Source organism: Aphelocoma coerulescens, chromosome 4 (genome assembly GCF_041296385.1).
Source record: "Aphelocoma coerulescens isolate FSJ_1873_10779 chromosome 4, UR_Acoe_1.0, whole genome shotgun sequence".
Lineage (NCBI taxonomy): Eukaryota > Metazoa > Chordata > Aves > Passeriformes > Corvidae > Aphelocoma > Aphelocoma coerulescens.
Genome location: NC_091017.1, coordinates 39,192,339 through 39,213,650, shown reverse-complemented (window position 1 = coordinate 39,213,650; position 21,312 = coordinate 39,192,339). Strand labels below are relative to the sequence as shown.

The window sequence follows — 21,312 nt, the reverse complement described above, 5'->3', positions numbered from 1 at the left end:
ACTTAATAATACAGTTAAAGCAATAAGGAATGGTAAGCCACCTTTACCTTGTTTTCTGTGCTAATTTTGATGCTTCAATGCCTTTTTTTTTTTTTTTTTTTTCAAATTCATTGGCAACCAGGCATACAGTGAAACTTAAATCTCATTAAATAGAGTTTCATGATTTGGAAGTAGTAGGGAGTTTGATAATATTGTATTATTCAGTGTAATTTCTCTGCTCCTTTGGGTATTTCCGTACTGCTTATAACTTTTCTTCTATGGAATGATTTTTGGGATGCAGAGGCATTAAAGGTGCTTTGGGTGATTTTACTGCCACAGGGCTGTCCTGTTGGTTTTAGGACAGGTGTACAAAATAGGTCTTGTACTGTATTGTGAGAGTCTTTGGCAGTGCTGAGCTGTGGATGGGTGTAAAGTTAATTTCAGACTAGGTGACTACTGAAAAATAAAGTTTCTAATTTTACAGTGAAGATGACACTATATTTACGGCTCTTTTATAATCTTATAAAATGAATGTTTTTTCATAAGGAGTGGTGTTTTCAAGGTGTTGAAAGCATTTCTAGTACCTCATGTGGAGGAGGAGTTCTAATGTTCCTGCCTGGATTTTGTCCCATTAACTTTGCTTGTCCGTTGCCGGATTTCTTCACAAGAATGACTTCCAGAACTGACCCATCTATACCTGTCCCTCTGGCATGTGAACATGCCTGCTTTGGGACAGTGGTGGGAAGTACAGCACACTGGGAAACCCCAGCTTGTTAGCTGCTGCCCTGTGCTGGCTTGGCTGAACTCTTTATTCTTTAGGGTGAGGTAGAACTTCATCTTGGTCACAACTGAGTGCATTTTTGCAAAGGCAAACTGCATGATATCAAGTTGACTTTGTTTCATTGGTAGCAGCATGGTTGTGCTTTGTAGACAAAGAATGGTAGTCCAAACCCTCAGATTTCATGAGAATAAAATATATAATTTAAGTCTGGGAGGTCAAGAAGAATATGATGTGCTGGGAATGTTTCTACAGTTGCCCACCAGCAACTAAAATCCAAGTTTGGTCTCTGTACCTAAAAATTGACTTTCAGGTAAACGAAATTAAATGTCAAATGTGATTTCTTCAAAAATGTAACGTTCAATTTGACTGTATTAAAATAGTGGACAATGTGGCGTACAAAGTACTTTGAAACATTGAAAAATTTAATTGCTTCTAATCTATTCAGCAGGTGAATTTCACAGTCTAAAAACCAGAGGCTTGTTTCATTTGGAACAACATTGTGCCTTGCCTGTTTATCTCCATTGCAAAATTAAGTTCTTTAAACTAGGTAGTGGTCACTGACTGATTTCTGTTTTTCTTATAGGAACAGTTTCTCTATTTTTTTATATCTCTAGAAGTATTATAATTAACTGCTCCCTTGCATTGCACTGTATTTTTTACTTCACATTGTGTTACACAGCTGTAGGGGGGACATGCTGCAGAAGGGAAATGCATAATGGTTCTGCAGGAACTTGTGCAAATGTCATCATTGTGGCATTGTATGGTTAGGTCTGCCAGTGAGGAAATGCAGGGGGGAGCTTCTGTGCATGTCAGAGTTGTTTAGGTTGTGCTGAGTCATTGAGTGAAAATGGCTTTGAGGTCAGGAGTTTGCTAATCCCAGTTGTCCAGTTTCTGCCTGTTAGCTCTCTAAAGCAGAGAAGACATTCCAAATGGAAGCACAGTGAGGGAAAGCCAGGCCATCTTTGCAGTCATGGGAGCAGCTTCCTTGGCCTCCATGGAGTGTAGTTTACACTGTGATGGCCTAATGACTGTGGGTCTCATAGGAGATAGGCTTCTCTCTCCTTCCCCAAGGTCATCTTCTCTGAAGTTGTTCCCAGAAGGAAAAAAAAAGTACCAATGGCATTAAGGAACAAAGGAACTTGTTTAGCATGGAGGAAAAGTTCAAAGCTGAAGCCAATTATTAATACATTGCTTCAGAAGTGAAACTGGTGTAATGTGAGCCAAGTTAAATACATACCTAACCTAAGGGACAAAATTTTGGCATGAGCTAAAGTAGTAATAAAATAGGGACTATGATGAGATTTCTAGCCAGTGGGGAAGTGAACTTCTGGAGCTATCTTCTGTCAGGACATGGGTGTGCATGTGTTACATGCTTTCTGAAACTTCCTCATTGCAGGAAGTAGAGGGAGGGTCAGGCACTGATCTCTTCTCTTTGGGGACCAGTGACAGGGCCTGAAGGAATGGCATACAGCTGTGTCAGGGGAGGTTTAGTTTGGATATTAGGAGAAGATTTTTTTCACCCAGAGGGTGACTGGAATAGGCTTCCCAGGAAAGCAGTTGCAGCACCAAGCCTGCCAATGCTCTCAGGCACATGGTGTGACTTTTGGGGTGTCCTGTGCAGAAACAGAAGTTGGACTTGATGATCCCTGCAGGTCCCTTCCAACTCAGGATACTCCATGATTCTACATGGTCAAAGTTTTGTTATGTGTAAGACATATTAGGACTTAGTAAGTGTGATGAAAGGAGACTGGGAGAATAACAAGGAGTGCAGCATTAATCCTGGTGTATTGCTGGAAACCATCAGTTGCTACCCTTTTCTGTAGCAGAAGGACATGGGGTGAACTCCAGATCTCTGATTTTTGGGGTTGGCTGAGTACAGAGGCAGCCATCAACTGGAGCAAGGAAATAAGGAAAAACCCTTGCTCAGAAGCAGGCTGCAGAGTGAAAGTCCAGCATGCTAGGACAAAGCAGTGCGTAACAGGATAAAATCTAATCATGCTTCCCTGGTCTTGGGTCATCATAAGAAAGAGATGATTATGGTTCCCAAGGGAAGACCTTGTACTTCAACATTTCTAATGTGTGAAACTGGCATCAGTCCTTGTCATGTAATCTATGAATGCAGGCACGTTGCCCTTCTGGCCTGTGGTGGATAATGTGCTGCTTTACCTCATTGCTGCTCAGAGGGTCTGTGCTGCTTCTTTGGAGAGAAACCTACAGCATGGCTTCTGAGTGCTAACTCCCTTCCAAAGATGTCCACTATCTCCTCACAGTGGTGTGATCTCTTCTCTTTAAGGTCTGTCTGCCAAGTGCAGCCAAGCACAGATCAGCTACTGTGACTGAGTTGTTTTTCTGGTGAGTACTAATAATTTCAATGCCATGTAGAAAATTTCTTTATGCAATGTCACTATCAAATTGTCCTTGTCTGTGCTTGCTCTCTGTGTGGGTAAATGGCCATTAAAGAGCCATCTGATGGGTATGAGTTTTTGTGGAGACAGATGCTTTTCCATAAAGTTGATAAACATAACTCTACAGGATTGAAAGTGTTTACTGTGGAAGTTCCTTGTTTATATAGTACCTCCTTGAAAATCAGACAGTAACATCAGTACCTTAGGTTAGAGGAAGTCCTAACAGATGATATGAGGTATTGGCTGGAAGGTGTCATACCTGCAAAAAGGCCAAATTAATCCCACCTCCACATGCCTCAAATGCTGGTCTTCACAGCCGGTGGGAGGCAGTATTCTGTGGAGCTGGGAGGAAGGGACTGTCTGTCTCCTGGAGGCAAAATGCTTCAAAAAGTTAAAAGCTCTTTGATAAACTCCTACTAGGGTGAAGAACTGAATGCAAGTCTGCAATTTTATATGGATATGCTGAAGTTGGCAAGGTGGGTGACTTTAGGTAGAGCAAAGCTGGAGAAATTAAATTCTGTTGAATTCTGTTCTTCTGCAGCCACACAGAGCAGAGGAGGAGACAGGATGTAGATAACCCCTGAGTGTTTTCTTGGTAAGTTTGTTACGTGAACAGTCCTTTGCGCTTTGTGAGTAACTTTTTCCCATCTTTTTGTGTCTTTTGAGCAGCATTCATAGTAATAGTCTGCTGATTCTATTCTGTCCTCCTGTGAATAAACCTTAATGCAAACCCTGTTCAGTCAGTAAGTGTTTGAAAATAGCTGTGTTTTTTTTAACTATGAACAAGAGGATTTCAAATGCATGTGTTTTGCTTTGAAAGAGAGTGGAAGGCAATGTTACAAAGAAGGAATTTTGGCCAGCGGAAAGAATGCTGAAGAGAAGTGACAGAATGTGTAAGGGGCAGTTTTTATCCCTGCTGAAAGGGTGGTTGAGGAATTTAAAGAGGAAAGGATAAAAAGAATTTTGTGGAAGGGAAGACAAAGGTAAGATTTTTGGAAATGGAAAAAGACCTAAGCAAGCTAAAGGAGAACAAACTGATAAAATCTGTAATGGTATTGGGTAGAAGCAAAAAGGAGGAGAGAAAATATTTATGGTAAGATTGATAGAAGTGGATGAAATGACCAGAGTGGAAAAATAGTAGAAAAAGGAACAGAATCGAGATACAGAATGAAGGATGATGATCACTATGTGTGGAACATGAAAAGAAAATCTTGTTTCAAACATGTGCTGTGTTTAAATTTTCAAAACTCTTTTCTTCCCTTGTGCTAGAGGAAGACATTGGGCCAGTTCTGCAGCCTGAGAGGGGTGAGACTGCCACAGGTCCATGTGCCAGTTCCAGCCAGCAGCCAGGCAGAACACATCCTCTCAGTACACTCACACAGTGACTGTGCTCCCACACCTGCTCCAGGTGCTGCACTGCAGACAGGTGTTCCCATGGCCCAGCTCAGGCTGACACTTTCAGTCACTTGCCCCAGTCTCTCTGGTGGCTGGCAGTCATCAGGCCCCTGTGCACACATGCAGAACGAGCAGAGCCACTCACCCGGAAAAGAGCTGGAAGGGGTTTAATAAGCAGATAGGACGGACTATGCTAATCAGGGCAGTGCACAGCCAGGCAAGAGAACCAACCACCAAAATATTTGCATGCAACTGGCCCTTTTTATCCACTTACTCCTCTGTTACCTTGTGCTTGTTCTTCCCCAAATCCTGTAAATCCATCTCTGTCTCTGCCTTTGGTTTCCCCTGTAAACGTCCCGTAGCAAGTCCTGTGCAATCCCCAAATGCCCCTCCTTACGTCTCATGGTACATCCTGCACCCGTGGGCACTTGTGATGGGTTTCAAAACTGGACAGTGTGACTGAGGTCCTCTTTGGGACTGTGCTGGAAGAGTGTGGGTGGGGCCTCCCTTCCTTCAAGTCCCTAATTTGTGTTCCTGCCTGTCATTCTGCAACCCCATGGTCCTCTGGCTTTGTGGAGAGAATCCCTTAATGGGCTGATTGCTCTTGCAGTGGGCCTGGAAGAAGATGGGCAAGGCATAATTTGTACTTCCCCACTTGCTGCTGTCTCTCGGTGCTCTGTATTGGGATGCAAATGAGATGTTATCGTATAGTCTTAGCTATATAAAACCATCTTTATTTGCTGTGGGAATTTTAAAGACTAAAATTGTGATGAAAATTCTTTGTTAAATAAAATGTAGGAATGAAAAATATGTAATTGTTATAGAGCACGTGATTCTTGCCTCCTTGTTTGTCTTTGTGCTATGGAATACTAAATGTAATGTATGACCTGTGAAATCTAGTCAAGTTAGATTTTTATTTTAAAACTTGAAAGGGATTGTTGTTCAGCTAAAGGACTAGTCAGTAGCAATGAGCTACAGGACAGGTTACAACACTACTTAAACATCTGTGAGGAATCTAGGTAATGGTAATTGTTACAAAACAAAAACTGAGGGAGTCCTTTTGATTGCCTGTGGCGATGTTGTACCTAATGGAATAGAACTAATTTTTTTTCCCAGAATTGCCACCAGCGTTTCTGTATATGCCTTTCAGAACTTAGACTACTTCTAAAGGCTGTAACCATTATAATTACTTCTTTTTAAACCACGATTAAACATATGTGTGTTCTGAAAAGCTGTCATTAAGATACACTTGAATTCATGAAAGAATGATTGTGTTCATCATTGCAACTGCATTTTTCAGAGCCTTAGGACTGAAGACAGGAGCCTGCACAGAGAAACTGTCAAGCTGAGTTAGACCCTGCTAAGGGTATTGGGGACGAGCACAAAGTTCATCAGAGATGTTTCCAGGAGTGGGAATGGGAAACACTAAAAGTCTAGGTTTGTCTAAAAACTTCTTTGAGTGCCATGTTTTACACCAGCTGGTTCCAGTTGCCTACAGGAAAAGGAATAGAAGTATGGAAATGGAAATTAAGGTGGAATTTGAATGCAGATTGGCTGTGAAGTGAGACAGCTAGCTAATTAGGCATTAACAGGGCAGTGTACTTTTTTTTAAAGGGGGAGAAACTAATCCGAGGAACTGCAGGATTATGGTTTTGACGTCAGTGTTAATCAAGTTCTTAAACTGCTTTTGGAGGAAGGGATATTTCTGTGCATAATAGTAAAAGAAAATTAGAAAAAGGTACTAGGAATTTATTTACCAAGGAGAGTGCTACTATAAGGAAGTGTGAGAGATCAAAGGCCCCTTTGCTTCAGCTGTGCTTATATAGCTGTTTTCATCGCTAAACTCTAAATAAGATAAATTTTGTTTTTAAGAAACAAAATGCACTGTCAACCTTTTCTGACTTGTATCGTAGCATTATTTGGAAGCTTGACTTCTTTGGCAAGATGAATTTTATAGAGTAAGTACTCTATAAATGTGTGGGGATAATCACAAGGAAAGAATTACCTGGAATAAGACCATGCTGATAGCAGAGCAAATAACCTTGTTGGCTGTGTATAAATTTATTCTAGAAATTAAAGTAGGTTTTCTGATCAATAGAATAGCCTCCCAATTGAAGGAATTTTATATCTAGCCATATCTTACTGCATAAAAATACCATCTGAGAGATTTCCGAAGAAGGTTCCATAAAGATCATGAGATGCCTTTCAGAGCAAGAAACTAAATTCATGGAGCATGGGAACTATTTTCTGTAGTATTTTCCTAAAAAAAAGTTCAGAAAAAGTGAATGCACCAATATCATAAAAAATATATTTGACAGCAGATGCGTGTCTCTGTCCGTGGTGGTATGGAGAAAGGTTTTTCAAACAGAAGCAACCAGTTTCAACAACTACAACAAAGTGAAAACAATTTGGAGATAACAACGTTTTTCCTAACGAGGTGATTTCAACATGCAGAAATTTTAAATTGCTAAAAAATTAGAAAGGAGTTTTCTTAGGTAAAAATTCTGAAATAGATAGTTGAAATCATAGTTGAAGAATGTAATGTGATAAATTATGAATACCCTTCTTTTACCCTAATCATCTATTTAAAGTCAGCTCTTCTTGATATATGTTGTTGGTCATTGTTACTTATGCCTTGTGTTGGGCTTTAAACTCCCTGTGTGATGTCTGCCAGTCTTCTGAGTAGAAATTTTTGAAGGTTTTAGCAAGGTTAGAGAGCTGAGCTGGCAGGTGGAAGATAACTGTCAAATACTTTTGGAAACTCACAGGCACTGATGTTTCAGTATAGGGGCCTTGAAATAAAATAGATTGATTCTTGTCCAAGGAAAGAGTTTCTCCCCTTCCTAAGAAGATTTATTTGCTCGTGAAAAATAGTAGACCTCAAAAACACCTGTTTTTATGCTCGGAAGACTTAGACTTTATTGGCTAAAGCCTCTGTAACATTTCATGGCTGGGCCAAAGGAGGATTACTCTGAAATCACAAATGTGAGTCATTTGGGCTGTGGGAGATGAGGATGTGAGCAGACAAACTGATGCTGCCTGCTGCCCAGGAGCTCTGGGAGAGAAAGCTGCTTAGAAGTAAAAGTCCTGAGGAAAAAAAAAACAAGAAGGAGAAAGTGATAGGGAAGGGAGCAAAAATCATGAGGAGATGAATGCTTGAAACCTGAGGAATCAGACTGTGCGATGGGGAGGTGATACTCAGAGTCTAGGCTAGAAAAGTGACGTCCTAAAAAATAAAATAAGAATTAATCTGACAGGATGTGATTCAGATGTGAATACTAATGCGAGAGGATGACAAGGAGCTAGTTAACAAGAACAATACTGCTTGTGTGATTTGAGATGTGAAGGCAGGCAGGCAGGTGTGTCCAGCTGAAGCCAGGTTGAGGTGCTAGTGTGACAACAGTGTAGAAAAAATGCCCCTTCGATTTGAGCTCTTGATCACAGGGGTAATAATGCCTTGGCACTATTGCCTACTTTGGCTGTTACAGCAGACCCCAGTTACTCTGCAGGTTTCTTTGGTGTTTGTGGGTACGTATTACAGCCGCATGTAATGCCTTTCTCCATACTTTTCTGTCCTCTTTCCGTAGAACCGTTGCTCAAAATTCTGATGTGCTGGGGATAAATCAGAGCTGTATGATGTTTTTATCTGTCGATCTCTAACCTCATTTTATAGTGCATGCTGAATACACAATGGGGGGAAAGTGTTTTTTGGTAGTTAGGCAGCTAAATGTTACCCTGGAGATATGGCTTATATGGCTTATGCCTTCTTTAGCTACATAGGTCCTGTTTGAAGCTGGCGCTTTTTTTTTTTTTTTAGATTTTTTATTATTTTTTTTAGTTACAGATGTGCATTTTCATTGTGTCATTCTCTCATTTTCTGGGTGCCCACTCTGAAAATCAGGAGCTAATCTGTAGAATTAGATGTTTGCTTCTGAAGCCAAAGGAATTTTGGTGCTTTCTTGCTGTAGAGACTGTACCAGCTCTACCTGCTAGTGTCTGGAGATATTTCTCAGCCAGGTAGCCTGTCTGTATTTAACAATATTAAGCATTATTTAGGAAATGATGTTGTATTGTAATATATAATTTTGGTTTAGCAGGTTCATAAAATAGAATTCTGCTCTCACTTTTAATAATTTAGCCTCAGACCTATCTTCTTACTTAAATATTACTGTAGTAATGTTAGTATTTCAAAGCTTACTCCAGTTCCCTTTCTGCTTTACTCTGTAGTGTTATGGTCTGTGTAGGACTGCAGTTGTATGAGTTTTGCTTTTATTCCCTGGAAACAGTCATTGCAGAGCTGGAAAGTTATCCATGCTTTGCTGCTGTATTGGCTATGCAGGTCCATAATGGTGCTTCATGCGTTGCTGTGGCTGTAATTCCTTGTGCGAGCGTCACAGTTCTTGCTGCATTACTTTAAATGCACAGAGAGAATGCAGATGCTTTACTGGAAATGGAAAAAATAATCTGTTTTTCTTTTCTCCAGATATTACTTTTCCATTTCACCTTTAGTTAAATAGGAATTGAAGCCTATTTTGGGTCTCTAAATTACAACTTTATGCCTCACCATCTCTACAGTAATACTGTTGAAGTATAGAAAACTTCGTTATTGCAAGGCCAGTGGATTACACTCTTCTGTGCTGACAAACAAGTAAGAATTGTGACAGGCAGTGTTGCTTTTTAGGCTAATAATAGGATAATTTCTTTATTTCATGAAGGAACAAATAAAATAACAGACATCTGAGAACATGATCATTAAAATTCTGAGGGAAGGGTTTCCTTTGTCAATGTTATAAACAAAAAAATAAAAATGGGAATAAAAATTCTGTTCAAAGTATAATTAATATCCTGAGTGTTATTTGCATCTTAGGATGATTTAAATCCCTTGCCAAGAGGGGAATGCCAGGAAATAAGACAGATGATCGCTTGCAAAATTGACAGGGAAACTAGGCAACTTCTGGTAGTGTTTAAGTGGTAGTATTCTGGGAGAGCAACAGTGAACCTGATGGGATCCCTTAACTTCACAGAAATTCAAATGGAGTGACTGTTAACATCTCAACAGCTAAAAGTTGCTCATGGTTAAGACTTTTTATCTTTATTGCTTTGCAGCCCAAAGAGATTAATAATCTTTTGTGATAACAAAATATATAGAAATAAATTCATTTATGGTAAGGTGTTTTGGAAAAACGTATCCTATACTTTCTTAAGCTACTTATAAAGTAATTTTTTAAGGAAAGATTTTTGAAAAAATTGAATAAGATTATAAGAGAGAATATAGGGATGATGTGAGCTTATTTGCCTAGGCTATAAGATGATGAGATGAAACAAGATATATCTTCCCTAATTAAGCACATTCAACTTAGAATTCATATTTTTTCCCTTTGATATTAACCCTCCCCTCCCACAACTGCAGTTATTCACATCTCATGCATCTTTTTTTCCCCCCTTGGTAGAATGATTTCTGCAGCGTGTGGTGCATAAAATAGTGTTAAGCAATGCTTATTATAAGCCAGGAAGCTTAATGAAATATTTACATGAACACTTAACTAACAGACATAACTTTTAAGATTTAACAGAACACCTGCTCAGCAACTGAAATAGAGCAATGCTGTTTTCAAAACTAGTTAGTTATTCATGGCCAAGGAAACATCCTGGGTAGAACTCCCAGAAAGCTGTTTTCTCATCCCATTAATTCTTTTAAGAGTTTAAAAAAAAATCCAACAAACAAGCCCCAGAAAAAAATTGACAAATGATAAGGCTTCCGAGGAAAAAGAAGAATGGAGGTAGGGAGGAGAAGAAAGAGGAACAGAAACTGGTGAAGAAATGCAGTTTATAGTAGCATCCAAGAGTGCATTCTCTTAACAGGGTCAAATCTTTCAGCTCTATACCTTATTTAATAATTGGCTACTTTAACGCATTGTTCTTTCCCCCGTATTCAGAGCTGTCTGTGCTCTGCCTTCAGTCCAGAAGCTATATAAAGCTCTATTACTGTAACCATTACTTAATTTGTTGGTTCCTTTTCACAAGCCTGATAAAACACAGCTAGTGCTGGTTCTGAAGCAGTCTGTGTGTACTTGTCCATGTAGATGTGTTTTGTGTACTGGAGAGGCATGTGCTAAACTGAAGTTAACCTCAGCCATTGCTGGGATCAGAAATATCGCTGGTTTAACTGCTGAAATTTTTCTCCCAGCTGTAAAAATCTATGAGTAGACAGGCATATCAAAATATTTGTGACTATATCTGTTCCAGCAAGGACTTTATCTGAGTGAAATAGATCCATCTTTCAAGTATAAAATCAGATAGCGATTAAATGCAACATTTTGCCTTGCAGAGGTGAGGGTTCCTTGTCAGACACAGTTGCTACACTTCCATTTTTGCATTTTAAATGGTTATCAAGTTTGTTCAGTCTGTGACAGTGGCATGGCCTATCCTCTGTGCTTGTGTCTAGAATGAGATGAGCTACATGGAGTTAGAAGTCAATGCTGTTTCCACAGCTTTCCCCCAATACGTACCTATTTCTTTATAAGTTCGCCTGCTCAGACAGGCAATGAGGAGAAGACTGCAGAGAAGCATCAAAATCTGAATAGTTGTATGAGTTGAAAGAACCCAAAGAATTAAATATCCAGATATACAGCCTTGATAAATTTACTGTTAAGCAGTAGGTGTGGGATTACAGACAAACCCACAAGTTCTTATCTTCACTTGTACTAGCCTCTTCAGCTGTGAACATGAAAACAATGAAAATAATTTTTTTCTTTTTTTTTCTGGTGAAATGAAAGTAGTTTGTCTCAACTAGATCTGAGAGGGTTGGTCTTTCTCATAGTCAAGAAATGTAAAATAACTTAATGGTACATCAATTTTTTTTTTTTATGCTGAAGCAACAAAGAACATGTTTTCCATTTTTCTCGATTAGGTGAGAGGTATCCCTTCTGTCATATAGCTGCTATATCAGTACCACATGTAACAGAAATTATATGACAGTAGTAACAACTGGACAAGGGTGTCATACTCCACGGGAGTGTAAAAGTCACAGTCAGTGCTGTAAGTGGTTACTCTTTCTATTGGTGGACAAATGTAGCATCCTCACCAGACAAACATCTCAGCTTTGAGTCTGGAATAAACAGGCACAAGCACCATGCTTCTTAGAGGACATGATTTGAATGTTTCCTGTCTTGAACTTCATCATGCTAGAAAGTGAATATTCTGCCACAGCTCTCATTATTACAATGTTTAGCAGGATCTGGTTTTGACAGTGTTCAAGTCGAACTAAGTTACTGCTTATTTTTGGCGTAATATTCAAACTGTTACAAATCAAGCCATTTTCTTTGGCTTTCAGTCCACATTTTAAGCTTAGCCTTTGTGTTTTGTTCTGTGACAAACAGTATAAGGATTGCAGAATTGCCAGGTACTGCAAGTACTTGGAAATAACAGAGGCCATTTCAGGTAGTGAAACATTTGGCAATTGTGAACATTTCTGCCAGGAAACATTGCTTGCATCCCATTAGGGAATATTCTGTAACAAGAAGAATGCCTTGAGTAGTTTTATGTTTAGGTTCGAAATAGTTTGATTGGCACCATACCTTGTAAATAATGGAATAACAAATGGTTAACTTAGAGCTTTTTTGAAAGGCCTAACTAGAGCTAGTGGTTAACTAATCCCCTTTCTGCACATCAGCATTTATTTATTTATGAGAGGATTTTGGAATCAATTTGATGTTCATTGAGACTTACCTACTTTTGCCTTCACTCTCTATTTCATCTTTCTCGAGTTACTTTGGCTTAGAAGACTCTTCCTTCATAGTAAGTCATCTTTCCTAATTTTTTTAGTTTACGTACTGTATAGTAGAGAATTGTATTTGTTGAGAACTTGTCTTCTCAGTGGAAAGCATGAAGTGTGAAGCTTCTTAGCTGTTAGAAGAATGTGTAGTTGTTAAACAGTTGTTGCATAGATGCCAAAAACATTTTCTTTAGGGAAAAGAATTCCCTACCTGCATATCTGTATTGGTATTGTGGAAAGTTCTGAGCACACAGTGTGCTCTCTGGTTCATGGCCAAAATCAAGACAGAGGAGACAAATGCTGTAAAAGCAGGAAGTAAAAGTATTCTTTATGAGGAAAAATGTAAACTGTTATCCATAAAGATACTGTTTGTTGGAATTTAATTATGCCTTGGAAACCTTCCCATATGGTATATTGTCATAATGAAAGACTAAAACCTATGATTTATGGGGTAATGGGGAATGGTCTTTGCAGATGGACATCTAGAAAACAGAATTTAAACAAAGCCAACTCCTGGCCCTGCACAGGACAACCCCAAGAATCACACCATGTGCCTGAGAGCATTGTCCAGATGCTTGATAGTCATCAGCTTTTGGCTTCCTTGCTGTGATTTCCAGGAATAACAATTGGGGCTGTTTGTGACGACTTGGCTTACCTTTGTTAACCTTTTCTAGAGACCTGTAATAGAAATACTAGGGTTGGTATGAATGTGGTAGAAATGGTGTGTTTAACCACCAGAAACAGCAGAAAGGTTAAAAGAAGGCCTGTGATAATGAAGAACAGCTCTTCAAGAATGCAGCTCCCAGGACACCATTGTCCGGGGTAAGACTGAGAAATGCTTATGTCAAGACCAGGATGCCTGCTCTCTGAAAGAGCAGATGATTTGTCAGTGAAAGCTTATTATGTGTACTAATACTTTTCCTACTGGCTCAACAAATGAGGAAAAACAGCCTGGCTTAAGATTTATGGAGACTGAGATAAGTAAGGTTGTATTGTGGAGGACCACCCCACCCCTGGCTCATAAAAACTATGAAGGTCTGTCCAAGAAGTAGTTTATTGTTGCCAGTTGAGAAACCCAGAAACACAGGGAGGACTTGGTAGCTAGCGCCTTTTGTCCTTTTTGTCATGTAGAGGTGATCCTGGCAAGACCACTTGGACAGATGTGTCACTTGTGTGTAGGTGAGTTTGAGATTGGGAGTGAATGAAATCTCTGGAAGGATGAGCATGAGTGGCGTATTTTCAAATTAGTTATCTTCCCTTTTTATAAGATCTGGTGTAGAATTTTGCTGAAGTAACTTTTACCAATTTCATTCTGAAATGAAATCACTGTCCAGTCATAGACTGGAACAGCCTTCAATTTCCTTGTCAACATGAGAACTGTTGGAAGCGTTAGAAGGTGTCAAAGGAAGAAACATCTTGAACTAATTTACAATTTAGAAAAATCTTCTGTATCACCAGAGTACTAAAATTTAAACCATAAGTGAAGAATGGGTCAGAGGGGAAGGAAAAAGACTGGACAGTGTTTATTACTGAGTATCATGTATTAATTAGACAATTTCTTTTAAATACAAATAGCTCTGGTTTTATCATATATAGATATATAAACATTATAAATAATAGTAAATTAATAAAAATTATTTTTAATACAAGCATTTTTGAATGGGTATACAGGATCCCTTAAAGGTGCCAGCATCTTTTGATGTCATTAAGAAACCTTGGGAGTGCAGGAAGCAGTTTGACCTTTTTTCTCCTTGGCTATTTCAGCACTGATGTATGGCATTATCACTGTTGGGCTCCCTTTTTTTCTGAAAAGGTGTGTTATCACTGCTGTTACCCTCAGGGGAGATAATAAGTAGAGATTACAGAGAACAAAAAGGAGGCAGCTAGAGGAAACTGGTTTTTTATAGAGTTCAGGCAGTTACGTCAGGTACAGGCTTGGTAAGCAAGAGGTAGTTTGCAAGCCAGAAGAATACCCATGTGGAACATGCTGTAGTTTTGGGAAGTGCCTTTTCAGGCTGAGAATTGTAGGCATCAAGATAAACATTTGTAGTTCTGTACTTGAGCGTGCCTTATATTCGCTGTATGTTGGAGCATATGCAGCAAACCAGTGGGAAAGACTGCATAGGGGACAAAAAGGCCCAACTGTCCAGCAGTTTTGTTTAGGTTATTTGTAGGATGTGTTGCTATTTACATATTGTTTGGTTTGTATCTTTTTTTAATGTTTTGTAGACTGTAACATAGTACTTTTTGTGCCTGGAAAGGTATTGCTTTTCAGGGCCTTGTATGCAGAGTAATTAACTCCCTAGAGTGGAGGGGGAAAATTCTTGGATGTGGTACTTGATAAGAGCTATGCAGACCTGTAGGGAGAGTAGAAGGAGAAACAGCAGAGTACCTGATTGCTTCCATGTGTCCCTACAGCTTTGCCAGGGAAAAACAGTGCTTTTAAAACAAACCTCCAAACTTTCCTTATCTTGTTCTCTAAAGATGACTTTTTGTTTTGGCTTTTTGTGGGAAAAAAAAAAACAAAAAAAACAACATAATTCATTAAACTTCATGGATAATGATACTGGGTTGTAGACATACTCAATGTGTTTTAAGATGTCTTTCTCTAAACGTTTATGTAGCAAACCTGTGGCTTGTTCTGTGTGCTCTTTTTGCAGTGACACAACTGGAGGCTGTGCAGTAATTTCACTATATTAATACTTTATTTGGATTTTATTTTGTATAGAGGTGGTTTGGATTTCTTAATTTCTAAGGGGGAGTGCAGCTGAATCAATGAGCTGGGAGTAGCAAGAGAATAATGCCTTATTTCATGCTTGTAGAAGTGGTGCCTCCGGTGAAACCATTGTCTTTAATTTGCCCACTGAAAGAAGTGGTGTGTTAGAAGCCCTGACCTTTGACTTAAACCTAGAACTTAAGTCTGTATAATGAAAAAGCTGCCAGAAATGAAAGTTATACAAAATGTGATGAATTTTTGAACTCCTCAAGAATGATTTCTCAAAGTTCTCTAACTCCCCATTGATTTGCCTAACCAAAGCAACATTTCTGTCATTGTTCACTGAACACCATTTTACTTTTACTCATCATCACCATGCAAATATAAAAATTCTAAGCAAAATATGGCTTAGGGAAACAGTCCAGCCTAAACAAACAGTATATTTGATTCGTTAGGAAATATGTCAGATTGGGTCAAAAATTTTATCAGCCTGAATTGATTCATTAACAGCTGACCTTGGATATTTTACTTCCTGTTTCTTAGCAACAGGAAACATTTCTGCAGCATGGCTGTTTAATATCCTAATCTGTTTTAGAAGCTTTTATACCTAAAGAGGAACAGATGGTCTAAGGAAATGTTATTTGTAGAAATAGAGAAAGGGAATATCTATAGATTATTTTTTTTCCTCATTTTATTGTCTTGCACTTACAATTATACAGTATTACTTTGATGGTTGCAAAAAACTTCTTTCAGGAACAAAGAATAAAAGTAAGTCTTCAGATCCTACAGGTTTCTTTTTTTTCTTGGTGCATGATGCAGGAAAGCATCATGCATAAAAATATGTTTGCTCTTACATCTGTGATTGCATTTCTAATACAAAGTGAGAGAATTTCTATAATTATATTCTGGAAGTGTTGAATTGTACCTGAGTGAATGAAGAAAGCACTATCTACAATGTGATTTTTTTCACTGGCATTTGCTTACTCTCTTAATCTTAGAATCTATCATGTGGAATGGTTTCCTTTCTCCTTTTTGATAGATTCTGAAGGTTCTTTGTATTTCAGTGTAAAGAGTCTTTTTCGAAAGGTTACTTCTATGTGACTTAGTGTTCACATAAATATAATGAATCTGTAGCTTTGAAACACTATGTTGGGACTAGTAAGGGCCCAGTAAAGAAATAATCTGGGTTGTTTTTCTGGTGGTGTCAACTTCCTTACTGCCAAAAAAGCAGGTTGTATGTTGTAGGAGATTGGACAATCTTGATTTTTTTCTACATTAATTTAAAATTAGTACAGAATCCTTGATTATGACTTTATTACCGCCTCCTGTAAAGGATAGAATAACAAGACCTGTCCTCTTCTAATTAATTCTTAAAATGCTGTGTAGTACCCGTCCTTCCTTGTTCCTGGAGGATCTCATGCAAATAGAAGGACCTTCCTTGTATCACTTAATTGCTGTCTTAAGAACCATCCTGTAGTGATGCTCATAAATGCCTGACAATGAGATGTCTGATTTTCTGTGATTTTTGGTTTGTCACAGAGACAGTTCTTGACATGCAAGTTCCAGTTAGAAGGGAGAGTGCTTTTAGCTGCATAGTGGGATATGAGATTCTCCCATCATGAAACCTCCTAACATCTTGGGTCCCTATTGTCATACTTGTATGTTTTTGTCCTGGTTCTCATCCAGCTCAGTGGGAGAGGGGGCATGGCCAAGACATTTTGTTATTCAGTACCATCTTACATCATGGCCGGGGGTGGGGAAAGGGAAGAAAGGGCATGGTTTCAGTTGGGAGAAAGCGTGGTGGATGGAGTGGTTGGGGTGGGGTGCTGGCAGCTGTGGCGGGTCAGGCTTTGGTGAACATTTTTGCATGTCACCAGGGGCTCACCTGACTGGCAGCTGAAAGCTTTTTGGCCATCTTGCAGCTCTGGGGTTGGAGATGAGAACTGAAGACACAAAATGTAAAAATTATGGGTTTTTGCTGAAATTTACTGAAAACAACGAGATAAGAAAACAAACAGCAGCAACAGTACAATTAACAAAAGTGTACAAAGAGAGGGAGATTTACGTGCAAAAATGTTGACCAAAGCATGATGTGACATGACATGACCTCAGCCAGCGGCACCCCACCCCGTGCTTGCTCCTGACTGCTAACCATGCCCCTTCTTCCCTCTCACTTGCCCGGGCCGTGACATAAGATGGCATCAAATAACAGTGTCTTGGCCATGCCCCCTCACACTGATCTGGGCCAGCACTAGGACAGTGGTGTGCTTCCTTATTTTAAGAGTTATCCTGGAAATATTTCTACTTGCAACTTTCCCTTGTTGCAAGAGAAGACAATGCCATCTTTGTTTAGTTTCACTTAAGTAAAGTTTTTCTGACTTCACACATTTTCACATGAAGGATTTTGAAATGAAACTGGAGTGTGGAACTTTACTCTCTCTTTTTCAAAACTCTTTGCTTGGAATGTTTTGTGTCTCCCAGTGAATCCTTCCAAGTAGTGAGTCTGTTCTAAGCCATACATCTGGTGATGGCATACTCAGTCCAGGGAAGAAAGAGGTATGTTTTGAAAAATCTTTATGATGGCTGCCGGCAGTCTCCTAAGAGAAGCTGGAAAGAAGGTGAGAGAAGTGAAAGTTGGAAATATTTTGTTTTCATTTTATTCTTCTTTCTGTCATCTTTCCCATTATCTTTTAAAAGGAATGATAGAAAAGGAGAAGAGAGCATTACTTTTAATATGTACTTAACCTAATGTTAAAAAAAAATTTTGGTTCCTGAAATCTGTAATGGAAAATGACCCTTTGTAGCTGCCTGAATAAGTGAAATGTCTATTACAATATCTTGCTTTTCTGTGGTTTAGTCTTTCTGAGAGTTTGCTCATTAATGAGAGAAAAGGTAGTGAATCTCTAAATTCTTGATTCTTTTATGCAGAAATTATAGCCCTTCATCAACAAATGGTTGGTATATTTTGGTCTTTGTATAACTAGGAAGGTCAGTCCAGGAAGGAAGAACTTCAGTCTTAATGGAGTATTGTCATGAAGCACATACTTGAAATTGGAAGAGTCAAAGAAGTAAAAGTTAAATGGTCTTTTTTCAGGAAAAAAGAAAAAAAAGGTTTTTTTGGACTTTGTTAAAGCTCTTTATGAGTATTTTATTGTGTAGTACTCAAGCACATCTGGATAGTGCATGGCAGAGCATGTCTGCTCATTTGTGATGTTCAATAGTAGACCTCTATATTGTTTAACTGAATCTCAGTAGTTGCTGGAGGACTTTAGGATTTTGAGTGTCTTAAGTCACGTATTAGTTGAGAATTTAATTTGATCTCTATGAGCATTGCTAAAACTAATTAGTAACGAAATTAAGTGTATAACTGTGTTTTTCAAAAAACAATTTGTTGCTGGGACAGGTGTGGTAGTTTTGTTGTGTGTGGAGTTTTTTAAAATTTATTTATTTTATTTTTTATTATTATTTTTAAGTAAGGCAGTAAATTTGAGCCATTTTGAAAGACTTGATAAAAGGTGTGAGTTAACTCAAGTTCTGAACTAGGTGGGAGAACAAAGTCACATCACTAAAACTGTCCAACACAGACTACTATTTACTCTCTTGCATGCATCTCTAATTGTTTGTCTCTTTCTGAGACACAAGACTTTTATAGGCATGGGGTTGTCATTTCACTGTGACAAATAATGTACAGGCTCTCACCTGTTGGCTCACTGAATTTCAGTTCCTCCTTTTCCTTTCCTGTTCCTCCTTTTCCTGTCTTGCTAAGTCAATTAAAAACAACCAGAAAAACCCAAACAACCCAAAAAACCCCACATCCCCCACCCCTCAAACAGAACACAACCAACGAAGTAAAACTCTCTATAACAAAAGAAATAAAACCTTAAGAGCTTATTAAAAGTTTTGCCCTTTAGTATTATGACAAATTCAAAATCAAGAGATAGCTGTTGCATTACATTTACGGTTTAATCTATATCAATGCATTAAGTAAAAAAAACCAGATCAGAATGCTAAAGTAAGGGAGAACATGGATTGATATCACAATCTACAGCACAGTAGTATCTAGTAGTAGTATTTAGAGTACAGTAATTTGCTTTTCATGCATTATATTTCTCTTTAAACATGTTAATTCCTAAGGTGACCCTTTTTTACTTTGCTTATTTTAGATTTCTTAATCAGGAATATAAACTACTCCCACTGCCCTCTATAAAAATAACCTCATGGTGTCACAGTTCGCTTTTTAATTTGAAAAGCTGAATACCATATGTAATCTATTGTAATATTACTCATCTGTCACATTCACTCTGACTAATGTACCTTGGCATCTGTTAACTGGGTCCCGGTAGATGTCATCATTAATGGAATTTGGGATTCTTAATTCATGTTTCATTTTTCTGTATCAAGCAGACAAAACTTAGGTTGGTTTTGTTGAGTGTTTTGTCCAGAAGAGCAAATATAATAGTAGTAATATCAGCAACAATAATGAAAAAAGGACCCACTTTATTGATGCAGGTAAATTTCTTTTTCTGAGTTTGTATTTGTGATTTGTCTTCAAATCCAGATGTGGCAACATAAATCTGCAGGCATTTGATTTTCTGCAGATGTCTATGAGCAAGGCTGTCAGGAATTGATAAGCGTTTTCCTGCTATAAAATTAGATCATAATGTTGATAGCATGTGGTGATCTGTTGGAAAGAAGTTTTATAATCCAAGAGCCCCCAAAAGCCTGTCTGGAGAATGTTTCAAGTTAAGTAAGCCTACCTGTGTTGTCCATTTGTGCCTATGCTTTCCAACGTTCTGCATCTCACAAATGTGAAAGCAGCATGTCTGTCAAACCATGTAAAATAAACATGCTCGTTAAAGTTTTTTTTTTAGTTTTCACACATCCTATTCTAGGTCTGAGAAAACCGTCTGAGGCATTTGTAGCAGCTCATTAGACTTTTCAGAACCAATGAGACACTGTATACCCTCGTTTTCACCCCTGCATGCGATAAAATAGGTGGTTGGCTATAAATAAGTAATAGGGGAAAAAAATCACCACAATTCTCCCAACTTAAACCAAAAAAAATTCCCCGAATCTTAACCATCAAACCTTATGATTTATCTTACTGTCTTATACTTCAATTATTTGCTTTGAGGTTTTTTTTTCTTCCTTGGGAGGAGAGCAAATCCAGTGCATCTGGCAACTTTTTTATTTCAGTTTTTATATTACAACAGTTGCTCAGCTATCTTCCGTGAACTCCCACAACAGTAAAAATGCTTTAAATTTTTAAAATATGTCAGAATTCACACATACCCACATAGAAACTTGGAGTGTGGTGTGTCATCTAATCATTCTTCTCAGTTTTGCTCCATCTTCCTTAAGACTGTTTCTCTCTCCTTTCACTTTTGAGTGAATATTGATGGGAGGGATAGGAAGATAAACATACAGATTCTTGATTTGTAACAGTTCATCTGTAGCTCTCCTGGGATATTGGCCAATACTGAATTTGTCAAAATTTCACGTAAAAAAACCCAAACAAAACTTCAGAAAATTTGGGACAGTCCAAAATTTTAACAAGAAACTTCTTCATCACAGCATTATGAGGTGCTTTTTGACACCTATAGTATGTATGAGAAAGACATAAGAGGAAATATCATAGAATCATTCAAGTTGAAGGGCATCCAACAGCCAAACTCCCCCCCAGCATCTTGCTCACTCCCATCTCCTGTGTGGGGAGGAGAAAATAGAAGGATGGATTGAGATAATGACAGTTTACCAGGAAAAGCAAAAGCATGATGCTTAAGCAAAGCAAAGCAAAAAAAAAAAAAAAAAAATTAATAGACTAATTTGTGTAGTCAGGCAGGTGCCCAACTGCTTCCTGGGAAGCAGAGTCTCTGCATGCATCGTGAGTGCCATAACCATGGTCGTTCCCCCTTTTTCCTCCTTCCCCTGAGCTTTTTTGTCTGAGCATGACTTTGTATAGCATGATCTGTATGTGACAGATGTCCTGCTTGTGTCCTCTCTCAGCCTCTCGCTTGCCCTTAGCTGACTGACTGTGCTGGCACAGTTCAGCCATAGGTACAATGCTGGCATGTTGCCAACACCATTTTAGCCACAAATAAATACCAGAACATCGTAAGGGCTGCCCTGAAAAAAATTAATTCCATCCCAGCCGGACCCAATGGAGTCTCCACCCCTTATTCCATACCATTTCTGTATCATCTAGTCTTACTGCCTGCTCGGAATAGGGAGGACTTTGAAGGTACGTGGGCTACTCTGGGCC

The 21,312-nt window shown here is 38.6% G+C and overlaps 1 protein-coding gene across 2 annotated transcripts in view; it reads left to right on the top strand.

The window, feature by feature from the left end:
• The window catches only part of MARCHF1 (membrane associated ring-CH-type finger 1), a 297,172-nt gene that overhangs the window by 66,377 nt on the left and 209,483 nt on the right, over window positions 1-21,312 (top strand). For both annotated transcript variants that reach the window (XM_069013622.1, XM_069013621.1), the window contains exons 5-6: window positions 3,054-3,112; window positions 3,707-3,760. The gene's annotated coding sequence lies outside the window, so the exon portion shown is untranslated. The remainder of the gene's footprint in view (window positions 1-3,053; window positions 3,113-3,706; window positions 3,761-21,312) is intronic.